The sequence below is a fragment of the Ambystoma mexicanum genome, chromosome 11, assembly GCF_040938575.1.
Source record: "Ambystoma mexicanum isolate Mex_15411 chromosome 11, UKY_AmexF1_1, whole genome shotgun sequence".
Lineage (NCBI taxonomy): Eukaryota > Metazoa > Chordata > Amphibia > Caudata > Ambystomatidae > Ambystoma > Ambystoma mexicanum.
In genome coordinates this window covers 581,681,895-581,702,603 of record NC_090934.1, presented here as the reverse complement: position 1 = coordinate 581,702,603, position 20,709 = coordinate 581,681,895, and positions in this window count along the sequence as shown.

Below are 20,709 nucleotides of genomic sequence, written 5' to 3'. Positions count from 1 at the left end.
TCCGGGATGTGGATTTAGCAGGTAAGGACTTTTCCTTCTTCTGTTCTCTTCTTCTCTTCCTTTGCAGGTGATCCAGGATGCTGGCAGGCGTGGCAGAAGTCAGGATGCAGGAGCAGACACGGTGAGCGTCCAGCTGCTAGATGCAGAACAACGCGAAGCACGTGTGGCTGTTCGGGTGGGGTTTAAATAGCCTTGGAAGAAGTTCCAGGTATGTATCCTTCCTCCAATCAGGTATGTATCCTTCCCCGACCACGCCCGGATGGTAAATTAGTCCCACAGGTAAAGTAATTCCTTTCAGGCCTCAAGGAGGCCGGGATCCTGCAGCATGGTCTGCATCAGGTAAGTGCACCCAAGCATTCCCATAATGAGCCTGGCGCCTATGGCGCCAGGACTGATGTCTTTTATGAGCCTGGCGCCATAGGCGCCAGGACACTGTCCAAAGGGCCCCTATATGGGGTTGCTGGGTCCTTCCTTGGGGACTGGATGTCCGCTTTCGAGGACGCCGGGCTTGAACCGGCTCCCCGGGAGCGGGCATCATGACACTTTGAGAGTCTGCAGCCATTGCTTTTTGCTCACTGTACTTTTCACAAAGGAGGAATAACCATTTGCATGTCAGTCTTTGTCCTGCCCATAAGGGTAGTCCAGCACTGAAATGCCAGGCAAACCTTCTTTGAAAAAGAGTACCAACAGCAAACCCAGACATGTCTGTCGGCCTTGTTGGGCCTCATCAGTGAGGTGGAGCTTTGCCTCTCTGAGCATAGTGAGCATGGCATAGCAGATATATTGGACCACCACACCTTGACTCCAAAACGACCCTTGTATAAGTCCAACACACCTTTCCTAACGACCCCTTGCAACACTATGCTTTGAAATTCTAGACTCCGAGCATGGTTACCTAGAATATTTGACCAGCTTATTAGACATGAGGCTATCTCTAACTTCCAGAGTAAAGTACCCTACGAACATCCATCTAAGCTCAGTCACACTACTAATAGTAGCAACAACAAACCCCACACAAAAAGAACTAAGACCTACATCCGCTTAGCCGCTCCAGACAGCACCACCTCACCATCCCCAGATAAATCTACCCCTAAACTTAAAGGAGCCTTAATAAATGCAAGATCTTTAGTCGCTCATGCCACAGAAATAGCAAAAGCTGTCTTAACAGAAGACTACGACTTTATCGCAGTCACAGAATCCTGGATTCACGAGGCAGCAGGCCCTGCACTGTCATTAGCTGTACCAAATAAGTACACCATCCTTAGAGTTGACAGAGGCAAAGCCTGAGGTGGAGGACTAGCTATTATTGCCAAAGCAAATCTCTCTATGAGAATTTCACCTTCGCCTAATATCAACTCTTGTGAAGTTATGTCAATCAAAATACCTACAGCGAACTCACAAACGCTGAACATTCACATTATATATGAGACCCCCTGGCCCTATTAATACTTTCATTGAAGGCCTTTCCACGATTTTATTGGAAAATCTAAAGGATACCTCCCAAACGTTACTGTTAGGAGACCTCAACATAGGCTTTAATGATACCAATGACCAACATGGCACTGCAGCGGCCAACACCCTGTCAGAACTCGGCTTCACCCAGAGAGTGAACAAACCAACTCATAACAAAGGGAGATGTCTCAATTGGGTTACAGATCATAATTGTAATTGTGAGGTGCAGCTGTGCCTCTCTGAGCACAGTGAGCAAGGGGTCCACCTCTGGGTTCCGCCGGGTAACTTAGGGTGGAGCAGATCTTTTCCCTGATTGTAGCCCTGTGCTGCTTTTCTGGCCACAAGGAAAGGATACATGTGGGTGAACAGTGTCGCTTTTTTCAGAAGGCAGACGCAGAACCCCTTGGGTGTTTCTGAGGCTGGTAAGTCTGCTCTAGTGTATGGCTTCCAGGATTTCACCCAAGGTGTCATGCTCCAAGTATTGACACTTACCCACAAGACCACATAACATTGTCATCAAAGCAGACGTCTCATGTTTCAATATTTGTCTTTCTCTGGGGAATATTACAATATAGATTGCTGGGTTTAAAAGGTAAGCACCTTTTATACTTTGCCAGAGTAGATATTGGAAAGGAGCAGCATGAAAGAAATTGCACCATTTTAAAACTATTAGTTCGAACATTTCCTTTGAGATGAGTTCAATTGCCAGCTCTGCCCCCTCTGAACTCCACCTGCTCTGTTTTGTTTGAGAGTGCCTGATATACGAAAGCATGTTCAATGGAAAAACTCCACCGAACGATGCATTGTAAATCATGCCAGTAGTGTTCTGTTTCGTAGCGCTGTAAATACATGGCATTATTATAATCAAACGGAATGCAGCCCTCTGAAAGTTCAGTCGCCCAAATGGAATTCGAATGTGTAAGATGCCAATAGGGATTTAAAATCTGAGGGACACGCGCCGGGGACAAAAAACGAGATGAGCATAATGCGAATAAGCACAGAAATATAGAAACGTGCATTATACAATTATTGGAAATGCCCCATTGGGTGTTCTGGCGTGCATCGAGAGTGTGGATTGCGCCGCTTCTCATTATTGCTGCTAGAATTGGATCTTAGGCGCGGAGCACACAACCCCATTTTAATGCAGCACCGAGCATGCCATGCGGTAGCCGCTCACTCCTCCTCACCACAGACGTCTTGGCGTCCCAACACGCGGTCTCCCATTCACGTCGTCTCCATCGGCCTGCGGAGGGTGACTTAAGTGGTGTTTGAGCCAATTAGCATATGCTGCTTAGAAAAGTGCAGCTAATCACGTTACCTTGAAGTACAAATCGGAGTGCCAGCAGCTTAAAGGTATTGCCCAGGTGTCCGGGCGGTTTGGGCTGGCCTGTGTTTTCTTGCGGATAATGGCTCGGATCGTTCGTGCTAAATCCACAAGGGCAGTTCGGCGTCCTAGAGTGCCACGCAGCGGTCAATACAGCTGTTTAACACAGCCGCAACATGGTTTTATCGAATTGTGCTGTTTGCTGGCAGGTTTAAATCCTTCCCACTGATAGACTTACCAACGCCATAGCGGGGCTGCTATTTCCACCAGAAAAGGTGGCTCGGCTGCTGGTGTTCTCGATGGTGGCTGAGTTGAGCGACCCGAACCTTCCAAGGCGTCAAGGTCATCGTTCCAGACCTGTACACATGGGGCTTGAAATCAACACAGGAGAAACGTTGTTTATCAGAAGGCGCACAGTCCTCAATCGATTGAGAGATTAAACCCTTCGAACTTTTCGCCCTCGAATTCTGCAGCTCACTCTACCCGCAGGTAGACAGCGCTAAATAAACGACCTCTTTTCCGATACACCGTTTTCACCTCTTCTGGACCCATGGCCCATTCCATTCTGGAGGCGGTAGGCCAGTTCTGTTTTTTTCTCTGCGCTTTTGGATTTGTATTAGAATATTTTCCGGATATGTAATGCCAAAAAATGCCTAGAAAAAAAACAGAAACGCAGTAACATCCCCACACATTGGAATGGGTCACCCGCTCTGAGATGAAGGGTGGTGGTAATGTTCGCCAGGGTTCGTGGGTTTTCTGTTCATTGCTTTAAAAAGGTAAACTGTGGGCATGTTTAGATACATTTGAATAAATGGAACCCATTCATTTTTGTATTTTTTTTTACTTTAAACTGCACCTATGAAAGCTACGCCTCTTGATACTATCAAACACACCACAAGCAAAGCCCGGCTTTACTAACGATTTCCTAATGTGCTAGCGTATAGACAAAAGCCCTCCGCCCCCAAATCCGACGGGAGATGGTAGAATCCTGTTTTCCCCTTTGCATTCAGGCACTTGCAGTTTTGCCTTTCCCTTTATAATACCCCGAATGCTATAAAAACGGAATGACTTGATCCCGAGTGACAGGAGGATGTTGGTAGTCATATTTTATTGTCTATGCAGTAAGTAGTAAAATAAAAGTGCATTGCAAAAAAAGCAGGAATTAAAAAAGCTCTTTATAAACTCCAGCAGTTCCTTATTTTAGAAAACACCACATGCTTTTGTCGAACCTAGATTTGCAAAAAACAAAGAATACAATTGTGCCAAAACACAGCTAGCTGAGCACATACTGGCTAGCTTAGGCGTCTCCTCGGGCCTAACGCAGCCAGAACTCAGTCTGGGTGTCCACCCCCCAGAATGAACACATCCAACTGATTTCCTCAGCACCACACCTACTGCTAAGAAGCAGCTATCATGCAACAACCACACCAGCTGCACACACATCCGGTATGCCCATGCACCATACCACACTCTCTCTCTACTGACTTGAACTGCGGTTCTGAGTACCAGCGCTTTAAGGTCATACCAATGATACATAAGGCGCTATATAAATGCCAAGTAACATAACATAACATAACATCTGGTGTAATCAGTCCACTTTTAATAAATACATTCCATTTTTAGACAGTGCTAGGACTTGCAGACATATTCTCTTAATGTAAACACTACACACTACATATCACTGCGGTACAGTCATGAGAACATAACTCGCTCTCGTTTTGTGACTTTAGTGGATATGGGTGAGAAATCATGGATTTTAAAACACATTGGCCAAGACCCACTTCAACTTCACTGTGCAGTGTACTTAGTATAGAGGCACAGAAACCTGGTCGATACTGGCCTATCACACATGTCTTACAGTCGATCCATCCCAGAAGGAATGGGCAGGGCTATCATACTATGGTGTTAGTAAAGCATTATAGGTGACCCAGCATGCAGCCTAATGAACGCCTGTCATGAAGCAGGTGGCCTTTCTCTGCCCTCAATCAAACTGTGTCTCTTTGAATCTTGATGTTAAGAAGGAGACTTTGCAAGAGTCCCACCCGGGCATCTGGAGGGGGGCATGCCACGTGCAGGGCCTGTACCGTTTAAGGTCGTTGTGGGAGGTGCCATGGGTAAACGTCACAATGTGTAATGGGTGCCTTTATGTCTGATGCACCTCTGCCATTCCACACAGCCATTAACGGCTACTTCAGCAGGAATGAGGGCGACTGGCGTATGCCTGAGTGAGCGTTTATTATTACTGTAGACCAGACACCTAGATGTGAGCATTGGTTACCATCTTTGGCCAATTGTGTCTGACAGGTAAAACACTACGCCACCACCCCTGTGCTTCAGGAATAGTTGCCTAGCCGCCTTTATATTCGATTTGGCAGAGCGCTTGATAGGTGTGCATGTGTTTGGCCGTCGCTGTAACACGCGTAGCCCAGGATTGACTGTATGAACATTGAATAATCCCCTTTTGAATTAACAGAATACCCACGCTTATGACAATACTCATTCTTGTCATCATTTTCTAACTATTTTCAATTATAGGAACTGGGCTCGTAAATCACAAAAAAACAGAAATGTCCTTTGGGTGCAACGTTAGTTTAATACAAAAGTGTATAATTATTTGATTTTTAAAATCCTAAATAATTTTTATCACATACATTTGGTACACAAAATATTGAGAGAAAAGAGAAAAGAGAACAAACATTCAGATTGTACATAAATCAAAATAAACAAACCATCAAAGTAAAACCAGTATATAAAATGGTTCTGACTGAATTAGCAAAACAAAGTGCGGCAGGCTAAATGCTACTACAATGCTCTACTAGGGTGTATAAAAAATTACCTTGCTGAGTTTTTCTGTTGGCATGTTTAGTCAATAAACATGTCCTCTATCAACCTAAGCGATGAGTAAAGTATCAAGATTGGTTGACAATGCTATCGTATGTAGATGATGGAAACAAGCATAGATACATGTTTCTGCGTGCCAGGATTTGTGGCATCCGTAGTTAAGCCTTCCTCAGGGCAGGTGTGCTTGATCACCCTATAGGGGCAGAAATGGATACAGTGTTGGCATATCAAAGAAACCAACACTCAAAGGGACATATTCAGTGGTGGATCATGCTGCTGATCTAAATTGAAAAAGCTCAACAAAGTACTCACCCTGTGTGCAACCAGAGACAGGAGGGATATGTGGTAAGATTTCCAAGTGGAAGGAAATTCATGCACTGCTGAGTCAAACATCAATATAGTAGACCTTATAGGAGCCTCGGCTGCTCAAAGGTCACTGCAGGAGTTGAATCAAGAACTAAGGGGGGGGGGCGGTTGAAATAACAAAGGAAAGGGAAAAGAGAGGAACAAAGGGGACCTGTATTAAAGCCAGGTAATATAACATAAAAAAATATGAAGTATATGGTACAAGACAAAAAACTGTTGGTCATGAAAAACTGGTACCTGTCCAGATGAGTATCACAGAGACCCAGATAGTAGTAGTGGGGCATCAAAATGCACAAGTGTGTGAACATGTCAGCGGTGACACAAGATCAATAGTAGTAGTGGATAACCATGGGCATATCACCAGTAAGAAAATGCCAGATGGCAGTCTGGCGAAAGCTGGGGAACAAAGAACGTAGTATGCTGTCACAAGTATGCTGCTTGCTCGGTCAAATGCATACAATGTAAACAATGGTGTATGTGTCCACGGACTCAGGCAGAACATAAAGTGAAATGACATCTACCTCTGCTGTTCAGAGAAGTATTAGGCAAGGGAACCAGTGTGGGCGCAATAATGCGAGTGGAACATTGCTGGCTGTCTGTTCAGAAAAGAAACACGTTGGGCGGCGTGTGCCTCAGCCCGTATACATCGTGCTGAGTTTGGAAATGAAATGGAAAAGAGGGAATAAATAGCTGAAAACTGCTGGTAACGAATACGAGAAAACTGCAATCCCCCCACCCACCCTCGTCATCGAAGGTAAGAATGCTGCTGCATTCACGTGTTGTGCAGGCACACACCTACAATGGAGGACAGCTGCGTGTCAAAGCTGCGGCTCGTCAGAATGTGGAATGGACAGCTGTGCCATGGGTGTTGTCATGGCAACACCAAGCTTAAGTAGCACGTCTCAAGCCAGACGTCAGGAATGTGCAGGACGTGTAGATAAAAAAGTATGTCTCCATGGTGACAGGGACGCTGGTGAATGTTACGTGAACACTTGCAGAGGAACCCTAAAGTTCAACGGATGCCAAAATATATATGCACATACTGCGAGGTGGGTTTTAGAAATGTGCATCAATCCAATGGCCACGATTGTTAGAGTAAAGGCTCGGTGAGCACAAGCAGGGGGCAAGGAACAACACTGCCCCCGCGATCAGGAAAGGGCAGTAAAAATCAGTTCCCTGAGGGGAAGCGCCGTCTAGTGTGTGGAAAAAGAGACACACTAGGCAGTGTTTGTAGGAAATCACTGTAAACTGACGCTTTCGGAAGAGAAAAAAATGCGGGTCCCCGAAAACCCCGGTTTGGGGATAAGAAAGGGGTATCAAAATTAACAGAAAACACCTGCTGGTGTTTGAAGTGGGCAGACTGTGTCAGTCCAAAGTATCCAAAGAGGGCAGTGAAGCTATGCAAAACACAAATGAAAAGTAGGGGGTAGATGGTAAAATAAACCATATACACACACCCCACATGATCATAGAGGTTGTCATAAAAAATTTGAATGAAGGCGCTTAAATAAAGGGTATGATGTTACAACACAAGTTGAGGGGTTGCAATGATGAGCCAGGAGACCAGGTTGGGTTAAGAGACTTTAGTGGGTTTGTGGTACATAAGTCACAGGTAATAAGTTACAGGCAGGATAAGTACATAAGGGAGGGAAGCATCCACCGGTCCCCCCTCTGTTCAGCTCATTTTCCAACTGAACAGGGAGAACCTTGGCACTCACACCAAAACATTCTAGATGGAACACTATAATACAAGCATTCCAGGCACAGGCTCACATATACTTAGGAAACAGCTAATGAACCAGGATAGGTAAGACATAACATATGAATTCTTCAATCAGGTCATTGTGGAAGGAGTCAAGCCTATATATCCATCTGGCTTTTTTTGCCATGAGGCTACTTACTGGTCTGCCGTTGATATAAAATTATTTTATCTTCTTAGTGTACTTGCAGGCCGTGCAATTTCCACAAGAGAAATGTCCAACTGTGCTTCTGAGGTTCCAGAGGCCTAGTCTAGGAGCTGGTTTTTCATATCTAGAATGGACCAGATGGTCTCTCAGGTTTTTTGCGTGTTTGTGCGCAAATCTGGGTAAAGGCTCATCTTGGAGACATAATCTGGTTAACAGCCAGAATTTTGATATAAGTTTGCATATTTTGTAGGAGTGGGCACCGTGTGTGATGATACACGTGGTTTTGGAGTTAGAAAAGCATCTCTATTGTGAAACCTTGCTCGCTTTTTGGACTTTGAGATAATCCGATGTGGGTAGCCCCTCATAGTCAGTCTATTGTCCAGGTCCTGAGCATGGTGGTACAAATCCCCAACTTCAGTGCAGTTACGTCTGATCCTTAAGTATTGTCCATAAGGAAGATTCTCCCTTAAATGTGTGGGGTGATCACTCGAAAAATGTAGGAGCGTGTTTCTGTCACTAGGTTTGCGGAAAAGTTGACATTTGAGCAAACCATCTTTTTGTTGGATCTCTAAGTCTAATAAATTGACCTTTGTTCTACTCAAATCCATAGTAAATTGGATATTGACATCAATGTTATTAAGCCAGGACATAAAATCGACCAAGTTGTCCTCCATTCCTTCCCAGATGAACAAGATATCATCAATGTATCTCTTCCATTGATGTATCTGGATCCTAAAGGGGTTGGTGTCGGAAACAACGTGGGTATCCTCACAGTCTGACATGAAGAGAATCGCTAAGCTGGGTGCAAATGTAGCGCCCATCGCAGTTCCTTTCATTTGAAAGTAAAATTGCCCATCAAAGTCAAAATAATTCTTGCTGAGGGCCAAAGATAGTAGTTCGATGATAAAAGTTTCAGGGACTCTGTTCTGCAGATTGTATTTGATCATTTGTCTTCTCATGCATTCAATCACCTCATTTTGCGGTATGTTGGTATAAAGAGACTTTATGTCCATGGTAACCAAGAGATGTGTGGTTTGATCAAAAGGCAAACCTTTGAAGGTTTGGATTGTGTGGGCGGTATCACGTAGATATGTGGGGTTGTAGAAAAGAATCTATAATAATGTGAGAGGGGGTTTAGATTCTATTAAAGACAAGGAAACGAGTAGTATGCAAAACAATCTTTACTACTGAAACCATAGCATCAAAGATTGTTTTTTAAACAAACAAGTTTTTTAAAACAAGTTAAACTGGTAAAACACAGTCTCTGATTAGGGAGAAAACCAAGTCCAAAAATGGAGTACAGGTCAAAACCTTCCAATAACCAATGAGCAGACACCCACCCCCATATAAATCAATTCCTCTAAAAGCGACTTGCCTTCTGAAGCTGCACCACAATGCCACCCTGAAGAGAAACAGTAACACGAACACTCCAATGGATGACCAGCTCTGGGATACACATATGGCACACTGTCCGGAGGACCTTGAGAACTTTCCTTCCCTGAATCTCCTCAACCAGAAGCTGCATGAAAACAAAACAGAATAGGGTGGGTGGGATAATACTAGCCTCCTTGTCTTTAATAGAATCTAAACTCCCTATCGCGTTAGTGAGGGGGATTATTCATTCTATGTCAAGACAGGAGGCTTCATGTTATGCAAGTTTAAAGCCCTTGCATTACATTGTGCCACATGATCAATACGCTTGTGATAAAATGTCTTGAATGTGGACTGTCTGGAACAGTCAGCTGCTTTCAAAATCTGTTCAAGGCCCAGGATGGCTGCCTTAGAAGCCTTAGCCCCCCTTACTGAGTGTTCCCCCGAAGGAAGAAATGTCAGTCCCCGCTTCCTCCATGACCCATCTAATCCAATTTAGGGTTTCATGTAGGAAATAAGCAGCTGAGAGGTACCCGGGGTCTAAGTCCCTCTGTCATCAACTCAAAACATTGGAAATATTGCACAACACACAGTTTAATGTTCTCTGGAAATGCTGGATATGAAATGGAAGAACACTTACATTTAGTCCTTCTAGACACAAAGAAAGTTACCCCTTGTGCGGAAAACATCTTATTATCAACATCCAGAGCTCTGATATCTGGCACTCTTTTAATTGAAATGAGACATAAAAGCATGGCCAACTTAGAAAAAAGTTGCTGCAAAGACCGCTCATCATTATGGGGGCAAGAGTGAAACAAATCCAAGACCCTATTGACCTCCCAAAGAACTGAATATCTAGCTTTAGGAGGGACCTTAATGCGAATAGACTTAAGGGCCTTCCTCACCAAGAAGTGCCTGCCCACTGTTTCTCCTTTAACGAGTATGTGACCAGCTGAAATGGCTGATCTGAACCCATTAATGGTGCTATACGCCTTGCCCTCCTTGAACAGCTCAACCAAAAAAGTTAAGTACCTCTACCGGAGGAGCAGAAATGGGATCGAGGTGCCGAGCCAAACACCAGCCCAACCAGTGGCTCCATGCTGAGGAATAGCCTGACTTGGTGGAGGCTGCCCAGGAATCCTTGATGACACCGATAGAGTCCTGCGAAAGTCTCGGAAGCACCAGAAAGAGATGAAATCTTCCAAGTCATAAGGGAGAGATGCCCTCTAAGGACCAGGCCATGAGGGAGACCCGACGGGTCCTTTAGGAGCCGATGGTGGAAAGGGAAAAGACGAAGGACATCTACCGCTAACTCCAGGAGAGCAGGAAATCACACCTGAGAGGGCCAAAAAGTGGTTACTATTATCAATTGCGCAGACTGGCTGCGCACTTGCACCAGGACCCTGGCAATCATGGTGAATGGAGAAAAGGCATGGGACAGGGGACCCGCCCAATCTTGGAGAAAGGCATTGGTCGTCAGAGCTGAGGGATCGGGTCTCCAACTGTAAAAGAGAGGGACTTGACAGTTGAGGTGAGAGGCAAAAAGGTACCTACCTGGATTGGACTCCAGAGAGACAGGATCTTGGCAAAGACTGCCCTGTCAAACATCCAATCGCTCCTGTCTTGGAGATACCTGGAATTCCAGTCTGCCACAGCATTGCTGGTTCCCGGCAGATACTCTGCTTTTAAGAGAATGTTCCTGTCTAGACAAAAGTGCCAAAACTCCCTTGCTAGATCCGCTAGGGCCTTCGGGCAGGTTCCACCCAGGTGGTTTATGTAGCGTACCGCAGACACTGTCCATCCGAAGGAGGACACAGCAATTCCACTGGTCCTTCAGAAGGCTCTTGCCTGCAAAAGAGCCCACCAGTAACTCCGGACAATTTATATGAAAACATTTCTCTTGAACCGACCATTTTCCTTCAGTGGAAACGTGCCCTATCCTGGCCCTCCAACCTGCCCTCCTGGCATCGGATTCTAAAACAACGCCGGGAGACGGATCAAAGATTGCCTTGCCATTCCAGGCAGTCATATGCTTGAGCCACCATAGGAGCTCCAACCTGGCCTCAGGGGACAGTACCACCATTTGGGAGTATGATAGATTCTTGCGAAGATGTTTCCCCTTCAGGCGTTGTAACGCCCTGTAATGTAAAGAAGCCGGAAAGATGGCTTGAATGGAGGCTGAAAGCATCCCAACTGCTTTTGCTAACTGTCTGAGAGAGACCACCCCCTTCTGTAGGAGGAGACACATTTCCTTCCGAATCTTTGAGAGCCTGCTGTCTGGTAGGAGAAGGATGCATTGCCTTGAATCTATATTGAAGCCCAGAAACTGGATGTATTGAGTAGGATGGAAGATGGACTTGTTTGCATTTACTACAAATTGTCAAGTGTAAGTGGTTTAGGAGAACCTGGAAATCCTGCGCGAAAAGGAGCATGTAGTCCAGATAGATGATAATGTGAATCCCCTTAGCTCTGAGAAAACCCATCACCGGCTTCATTAGCTTGGTGAAGCACCACAGGGCTGACGAGAGGCCGAACGGGAGAAGGCAAATTGCCAAAGCCAACCGCCCCATTGGAACTGAAGAAACTCTTGATGAAGGGGAGAGACCGGAACTACTAAGTACGCATCTTCGAGGTTTATCTTGACCATCCAATCTTCCAGGAGAAGGGTGTCCCTGAGAAGGTGAATGCCCTCCATCTTAAAATGTTGATAGACTACAAAAGAGTTGAGGGCTCGAAGTAGTGGTTTCAGTAGTAAAGATTGTTTTGCATAATATGAAGCCTCCTGTCTTGACATAGAATCCAGGATTGAAGGCGCGTAAATCCAAGGGGAATCGGTAAAGATGAAAACCAAGCAGTTGCTTTGGTAGCAAAACCAGCGATAGACTTGCACAGAGAAGGGACGGTTGGAAGGAAATACCTTTACCAGTGATGAATTCCAAGCACAGAGATTCGTATACACAGCGGCCAAGTGTGCCACCCTAAGCCGGGCTGGTTAGTTAGTTAACAGTGCTTGGCATGCTCGGACTCGTGGGGTCTTACGAATTAAAGGAGCAAGCACCATCTCAAGCCCCAAAGATCAAAGTGTTGTTGGCTACGATGTCATACCTATCTCAAGGTGCCACATGTAGCATTTTACTACATTACCAGTAAACCAAACACAAAAATGTTTACTTTGCACAGCACAGCTGCTTCTGATCAACAGAGTACATCATGTAACCCCTTAAGTGCTGAGGACGAGTATGCTCGTCCTTTTTGCATAGACTTGATTAAATTTCAGCAATTAAGCTTAGGTAGTGCAAAAAATGTCTCTGTGTGACTGTTGCCACTTTTGCTACATTCATGAAATATGCAAGTCCAGGTGCCTTATGTTTCAAATTAAAAACACCCTCAGACATAAATGCTCCAGGTAGGAGGGAACACCCAGGTTGTTTTTACCCCAGAATGTCCCTCTTTGGTGCTGAATGCCCCCGTGGATATGTAGAGCTCTCAAGCTGTCCCACGTTAGCGAATATGACATCCAGTCTTGTTTTTGCTCATTACAATCTGGTACTGGTAGTCATGGCCGGCCTTAGTGGTGGTAGCGACATGGGCAGCCAAACAATATTAATGCGCTACGCTCCTGAGTGCGGAGTACATTTTTCTTTTTTTTTACTGTATTGGTTTAAATAAACCTTTACAAAAAACACACATTTTATAAAATCACCATGCAAAATGGATACAAATTTCATTTACAAATCACAATCAGAATCAGAAGAACTTAAAACGAAAAGTTGCACCTTTAAGCAAACTTAGGATAAAACTTAACAGAATTGCTAAAAGACAAAATAATTCGCAGCTCATACACATAGTTGTGCAATATCAATCTTTTCAAAACCACCAATTGATGATAAATCGCATACATTTTTCAGAAAAGCATTCACGCTAATTTTTAAGACTGTTGAGTCTCCATGTAACAATAGAAACCACAATTGCTCTCTGAAGACATTTAATTTCAATAGGGCACCTGCTGCGCATTCTCCCACCACGCCAGTTCGGGGGAGACCTTAAAAGACTCCCCTGAGATGGCGTAGTGGGGGCTAATGGCAGGGCACCCTCGATGGTTGCCTTGGAAGCCCACCCCTTCGCCGGCCATGCTTGTAGTTTTTCTTTTTTCCACCAGGAACATGGGAATACAGGTACTGAAAGGCAAAGAAAAAGGAAACTAGTATGAATTGATTACTCAAACCTGGCACGGCCAGATATCTGAAGTTTCCTAATTCCATGCAGTAGACAGGTAGCCAGACCTGGAGTTTTTTCCCAGAATACTGTGAGTTGTTGTTTTGTATTTTCTATTTTAAAAGTAGGACTGCAAATCTTAGCGTTCCAAGAGCAAAAATGTGACTTTCTTAAATGCACCATTGGGAAACTTCAGAACTCTGTATTGGAGAAGAGCTTGAGTGCTGCAGGGTATGCACTCATATTTGTCAGGTACATCATAGCACGACATGAGCAAAGCCATAAACCTGCATATTAGATGTTAGAAATGACACTGAGATGCATTTGGTTGGTGTAGCCGAGGGGTCTGTAACATTTGGGTCTCCATATGTTTTAGTCTCCAACTCTTATCAGTCCTAGCCAAGATAGTTAATCATGAGAAATCATGGAAGTTGTAGTCCAAACATCTTGAGAGCCACAGGTTCGCACACCAATGGTGTAGCCTATAACAGAAAATATTTTGTTCTAGAGGAGTCTTGATCTGAAAGTGAGGGACGCTGTTTGCTAATTGTCTGTAGTAGACACTGATCACTAAATAAGTTATCCTTATTTGGACATTGCAGCACAATGGATGTGCAATATTTTCCTATGCAGTGGTGGTAGCCCTTGCTTTTCTTTCACTTCAGTCATTTTTCATGTCTTCCGAGTAGTTGGAGGATGAAGTGAAAGGAATTGTATAAACATCAGGCACAAGTATCTCACATTGAAGAAGGTTACATGTCTTTATAATGACACATTTCATGTAGAATGCACTAATAACAAATATTTTATAACAACAAAACATAACACATTTGTTTTTTCTTTCTTTTTCTTTGTTTTGGGGGGTTCCCCCAACCCCTGTTTCCCACCCCTAAAACTCACCCCAACCGTTTCCCCACAAGATATAACCCTTTACCCCACCCCCACATACATTTTCATAATGTTTTTCGTTATAAAATGTTCGTTATGTGAGCATTCTACATAACATTTTCGTGGGGTGGGTCACCTGTTAAAGCTGGATTGTAGGGGAAATGTACTGGATTTCGGCAGTAGTATCCCGTGTGTAAGGAAACTCGATTCTGTTGGTTGTCTCCATGACCATCAGTCTGGCATCAGAGCTGCCAGAAGCATGGAAACTGCTCTCCTGAACATCCGTGAAGACCTGCTCTCAAACCTTGATGCCAACACCCACTGTTTCCTCATCTTACTTGATCTCTCTTCTGCCATTGACACGGTCAACCACACCATCCTGCTCAACCGTCTCTGTGATAACCTGGGTATCACTGATCAGGCCCTGGCCTGGCTGACCTCCTTCCTCTCCGATCGACCCTCCCAGGTCCAACTTGGGTCCTTCCTCTCATCTATCTCTATCTGTGGTGTTCCACAGGGGTCTAACCTCTCTCCCTGGCTTTTCAACCAATACCTGGGGTAATGGCCAGAAATGTTGCCCTCACAATTAAGAATGCCGAAAATGATTATTTTTTTTAGACCCCCCCCTTACACCACATATATATCTTAGGGGGTATAGGATATAATATTAATATGATGGGGTGCGGGGGGTGGTCCCCCCACATATATATGTGGTGTAAAGGGGTTTTTAAAAAATTTAAAAAGTCAGCATTTTTGGCCATCGCCATTGTGAGGGTCGCAGTGATCACATAGATCCATACCTGGCACTTCTTGCCCACCGCATTGCCTCCCTCTGCCCCAATTTTCAGTGCTATGCAGATGACACTCAACTCATTTTCAGACTCCCTTCTGCCACCTCTTTTCCTTCTCTCATTTCTATCTGTCCGCCATCCAGGAGTGGTGTGCCGCCAATGATCTCTGCCGTAAAGCCACTAAGACCGAGATTCTCCTCATCGGCACACCTGCTCCTTCCTTTCCTGTCAATCTTTGGCCGGCCTCTCTTGGCACTCTTCCTGCTCCCACCTGCAAGGCTAAAAACCTCGGGCATCTTCGACTCCACACTTTCCTTCTCTCCTCACATCTCTCACGTCTCTAAGAAGTAACACTACCAGCTACACCTCCTGAGAGGTATTCTTCCTTTCCTCTCCTTCCCCCAGAAGCTCACTGTCTCCAGAGCTCTTGTTCTATGTAGGCTGGACGGTTTATAAAAAAAAATTTGAATACATATATTCGAAATGCAATACTTTAGAAACAAAAGGATCGAGAAAAAAAAATCGAATGCACATTTTTTTTCGATCATTTTGTTTCAAAAGTATTGTATTTCGAAACTATGTATTCAAAACTTTGACTGGACACTGGCTGGACAACTGCAACAGCCTCTTTCTAAATCTGCCTGACTCTACTATCCGCCCTCTGAAATTCATCCAAAACAGGACTGCAAGACTTATCCTGGTCCTCAAGCCCAGGGATCGTATCTCTGCAGGACTGAAATCTCTGCACTGGCTCCTGGTGCCGGCGAGGATTAAGTTCAAAACCCTCTGTATTGTCCACAAGGCCTTTTGGGGCCTGGGGCCTGAATACCTTCAACTCTCTCTTCTTAACTATCTTCCTTCTCGAGTTCTTCGCTCATCCGCCTCCAACTCCCTGAGGGTTAGTCGCTTCTCCAAGCAGCAAGTTGGTGGTAGATCTCTTTTCTCTGCTGGGGCCTCTTTCTGGAACAGCCTCCCTGCCTCTCTGAAACTTGAGGAGAACCATCTCCGATTCCAGAAGCACCTCAAAACCTTCCTCTTTGCTTCTGCTTTCTCTCCTCTACCCGGCTGATCTCCTGGCTGAATCTGTAGCTGCACTGGTTACCTGGCTACCCTCTGATCTCGGGCCCAGGTCCCCTCCCCTCCAGTTGCACACCTGCACTGCCCCCCTGGCAACCCTTGCACACGGGGACTGTTTCTGTATCCCTACAGCCCCTACTAGCACTTGACACCTGATGTCTGCACTTACGCATGCACTTGCCACCAGTTGGCCGCACTTTTATTTATTATTTATTTATTTTACTGTTATCCTAAATACTGCACTGCCCCCTCCCCTTCCCCCTTCACTTTTCCCCTTCCCCACTCCCCTGCACTTGCACGATCTCAATGTCACCTGGCCTAGAAGGATCGCTGTCTCTGTCTTCCCTCTGTTTCCCCTCCCTTGCCTCGTCGCGCCTTGAAACACTTGTGTATAGGCGCGTTATAAATGCCATATCATATCATACCTTGGCTTACAAGACAATGTACTTGCTTAGATACCCCTTTGTCATTCTAATTGATGAGTCTCTATCTCAGGAATCCATGTAACCAGATTCCACCCACCTCACAACAGGCGTCACCCATGGCTCTGTCCATGGCCTGCTACTTTTCACCTTCTAACATTCTCTTGGTAAATATGGTAAATTCATCTCTGCCTTTCTTTCTACCACTGGTTTGTTAATTATACTCACATTTTCTTCTCTGTTTGCTACTTTCACCTGTGATTGATCCTCTTGCCCCACTGTCTCTTAGCAGCTCAACACCGATGACACTACACTGTCTTATGCTCGACTTTTCTGAGACCAAAAAGATGTATCACCCACTAACCTGGCACCACCACTTTTTTCCTCTTTGAATTCTTTTTCCACTGACCTCCTATAACCAGCCACAAACCCCGAAGGCCAGTAAGCTTGGGAGTCCTCTTCGGGAGAGATCTATAAACCCACCAATTCATAACTTTCAAATCTACAACTGCCAGGATCAATGTGCTTAACACAGAACAATTTGCCACCTTCTAATCTACCACTCAACTAAAACTCATATCTCAACCTTCCTGCTCAGCTGCATCTACTATTTCTCCAGCCTACTCTGTGATCTCCCTCTGTACTCTTTCATCCCCCTCAACAAAATTCTTAACTTTGCTACTCACACTCCATACCACCTCCTCTACTCACTGTTCTCCAAATCCATGCGGGCTAGCTCTTCATTCATCACTGACCACTTTTCAAATTTGTGTTTGTTATTTTTAACTATCCATGGCCTTACCCCTCCTTACCTTGCTGACATTATTATCCATTACCCCCCTACATGGACCCTTCGGTACAGCTCATTGAGCAATCTCTATCCCCCCACATTTGTGCAGCCTCTCACGTCTGCTCTTGGCCCCTCCTTGCTCACGAATTGGGGTTGTTTTACTGCGGCAGGAATGTGACTGAAATGACCGAATGAGAAATGCAGGTAATTCAAAATTGCTCGTACATTTCCATTTCGGTCATTCAAGGTAAAACAACCCCAAATCTAAAGAAACTCTAATCCCCCACACACCTCCCACCCCCCTACTTACCTTTCCTTCAGTCTCGCTGTTCCCTGCGACGCCAGTTCCCTTTTGTTTCTGCAATCGGGAACCGTCGCCGCAGTGGCCTTTTTTCCCCTCGGGTGCTGCAGGGGTGTTCCCCGCAACCCCGCTCACTATACTGTATAGTATAGTGAGCGGGGTGCTGCGGGGGACACCCCTGCAGCGTATATTTTGTTTCTTTTTTTTATAGCGGGTCAGTGGCGGGGTGTCACCCGCAACCTCTGCTCGCTATACTGCAGAGTATAACGAGCAGGTTGTTGCGGGGGACTTCCCTGCAGACTTTTTTTTTTTAATTTGAGCGGGTCAGCTGCAGGGGTGTCCCCGCAACCCCCGCTCCCTATACTATATAGTATAGGGAGCGGGGTGTGCGGGGGACACCGCTGCAGCCCCCGCAGCCTTTGTGTTTCTTTTTTTTTACCTAACCCACCAAAAGACCTAATATACATACCACAAAAAGTTCAAACTTTTGGTAGTTCGAACTTTTTGTGGTATGTATATTAGGTCTTTTGGTGGGGTAGGTAAATTGGAGTCAGTCATTTTGGCCGAATTGTTGCTCACTGCACTGCAACTCCCTTCCTCTGGATATAAAAAAGCTGCAGTAACCCCTGCTGTCAAACATGCCTTTAAACTACATCTCCTCTCACTCAAAGGTAACAATATGGTCACACACCTCATAATCCCACCTCAGAGCTCCTCCTCACATGCCTGTAATTTACTGCAAATATCTATGTATAGTCTGTACCATGCACATGACATTGTCAGTGCCGTCCCCAGTAGGTATCAGGTAATAATGTCCATATATATATATATATATATATATATATATATATATATATATATATATATATATATATATATATATATGGTCTCCATACATAATATCGCCAGGAAAAGGTTTTGCAACATTATATAGGTGACCATATATATAGGGGAAGGGGGAGCCGGGTTGCAGGGGTGTCCCCAGCATGTTCCATACAATAATGTCTCTGCAAAAAACCAATTTTTTTCAGCAACGTTTTTGTATGGCGACATTTTTGCGGAGACATTATCACATGGAACCCCCCAGTCCATGTCCTCAGTCTTACCCCTCAAAAAATGCTATTTTGCAACACTGTGCTTAATGTGACATCTGCAGGTTTCCTGCCACATTACAGTCAAACTTACTCCTGAAGTAATGGCATGATATAGCCTTACTAAATATATGGAACAAGGCCATTGAAGAAGCTAATGAAGCTACAACATCCCTCCTAGTACAATACTGCAGAATATCCGTCAACATTATAGATCACAAAATCCTGACTCGCTGCTTCCCAGTGGAAGTAGGAGCCGTTGTCCCACCTTGGTCTCCTTTTTCCCCTGGAGCTGGTTTCAGTAACTTCAACGGGGCCCTCCTGCCTGTTCAGCTTCTGTTAGAGGTCAAGGAGTTATGCAAAGATCGGTATTTCAGTAAGTACTCTTCATCCTTGTCCACTAGTCTTGGTATAGACTGCAACCCCCTTCTCCACCCGTATGCTGTTAATACTGAACTGTATCTATGCATCACTACCAAGAAAAAACATTAGCCAGCCTTATAAACATGCCTTCCCCCCATTTAATGATTCATGAACATTGGCTTTCTAAAACCTGATGATTTAAAAACTACTGTTCAACAATGACAAAAACTCCATCAACCAGCCATCCATAAAATATCTATCACTTCAAGCACCAACACCAGAGCCTTGGAGCACTCTTTGCATATACATGACATCTACTTTTTTCTTCAGTCTTGGTGGGTGTATTTTTATTTTTAAACGTTCTTTAAGTTTTTAATGTGCAGATAGCGCCTGTTGTCAGCACATCCCGAATTTACTCTCACTTCCTAAACTGACATATACCAGTTTCCTTCCACCTGAAAGCCACTGGGGTAGAGAAATCTCCCAGTATCATCTCCCGACTTTCTTATACCAGCTCACTCTTCCCACTGTCTGCTCCCAACCCCCCCCCCCTCTCACCCCCCATCCCTCAAACCCAAGTTCCCTTGTGTGCTTGCGGGATTACTGTTGCAGCTGTTCTAATGGCAAGTCTGTTTTGTTCTAGAAATGGGTGTTGGTAGGGGTATGTATAGGAAGTATAGTGCCACAATCCTTTTTTGCAGTCACTGCCTTGCTTAACCTTTCACCTCAAAAGGTTGTCACAATCTCACTCACATAAACAGAAAAAAACAACTATCCAGTCTGTAAAAGTTGATAATTTATTATGCATTCCAATGTGCATAGCACATACAACACAATATTTAACAGCTTCTGTATAAAACTACAGATTTAAGTACATGTACTCTCATGCGTCAATAGACAGGCACACAGGCACAACAATCAGCTCCACCTATTTTAGTACATCAGAACACATAATGGCATGACAGTCACAGAAATGATTGTGCCCAAACATTAAGCGAGGTCAACAGTTACAGTGAATAGTTGAGCACCTAAATACGTTTATCTCACTTTCACAGGGCTACGTTGTGTTGTATCACTGCTCTATACAATAGACACCTCAGTCTCCTTGGCCTAGATAGAATGTTAATGTAATGTATATCTTCCACTATGTAGTGCAGTCAATGAGACATTTACTTTCGGACAGTATGCAGACTCAGATGAACAATGTAATGCTTCCAATCCTCAATTTATTTTTGTTACTTTGTAAAAGTTGCAGCAGCGTGGCAAATATTAATTCTAAAATGTGCACTACAGGAGTAAATGTGAGGATAGTTTTGGGGGCTAATTTGCACATTTATCTGTGGTGTAATGTTATTCTTCATGGTGCGACCCATAATGATTTCAATAGTATTGGTGGTAAACCAATAGGAAAGTCCATCAATACATTCTTCATCGTCCCCACATCTCTATACAGAAAGAAATACTCATGTACCACGTACAGTATTTTACTGTAAGATTAGCTGCCCCGTAC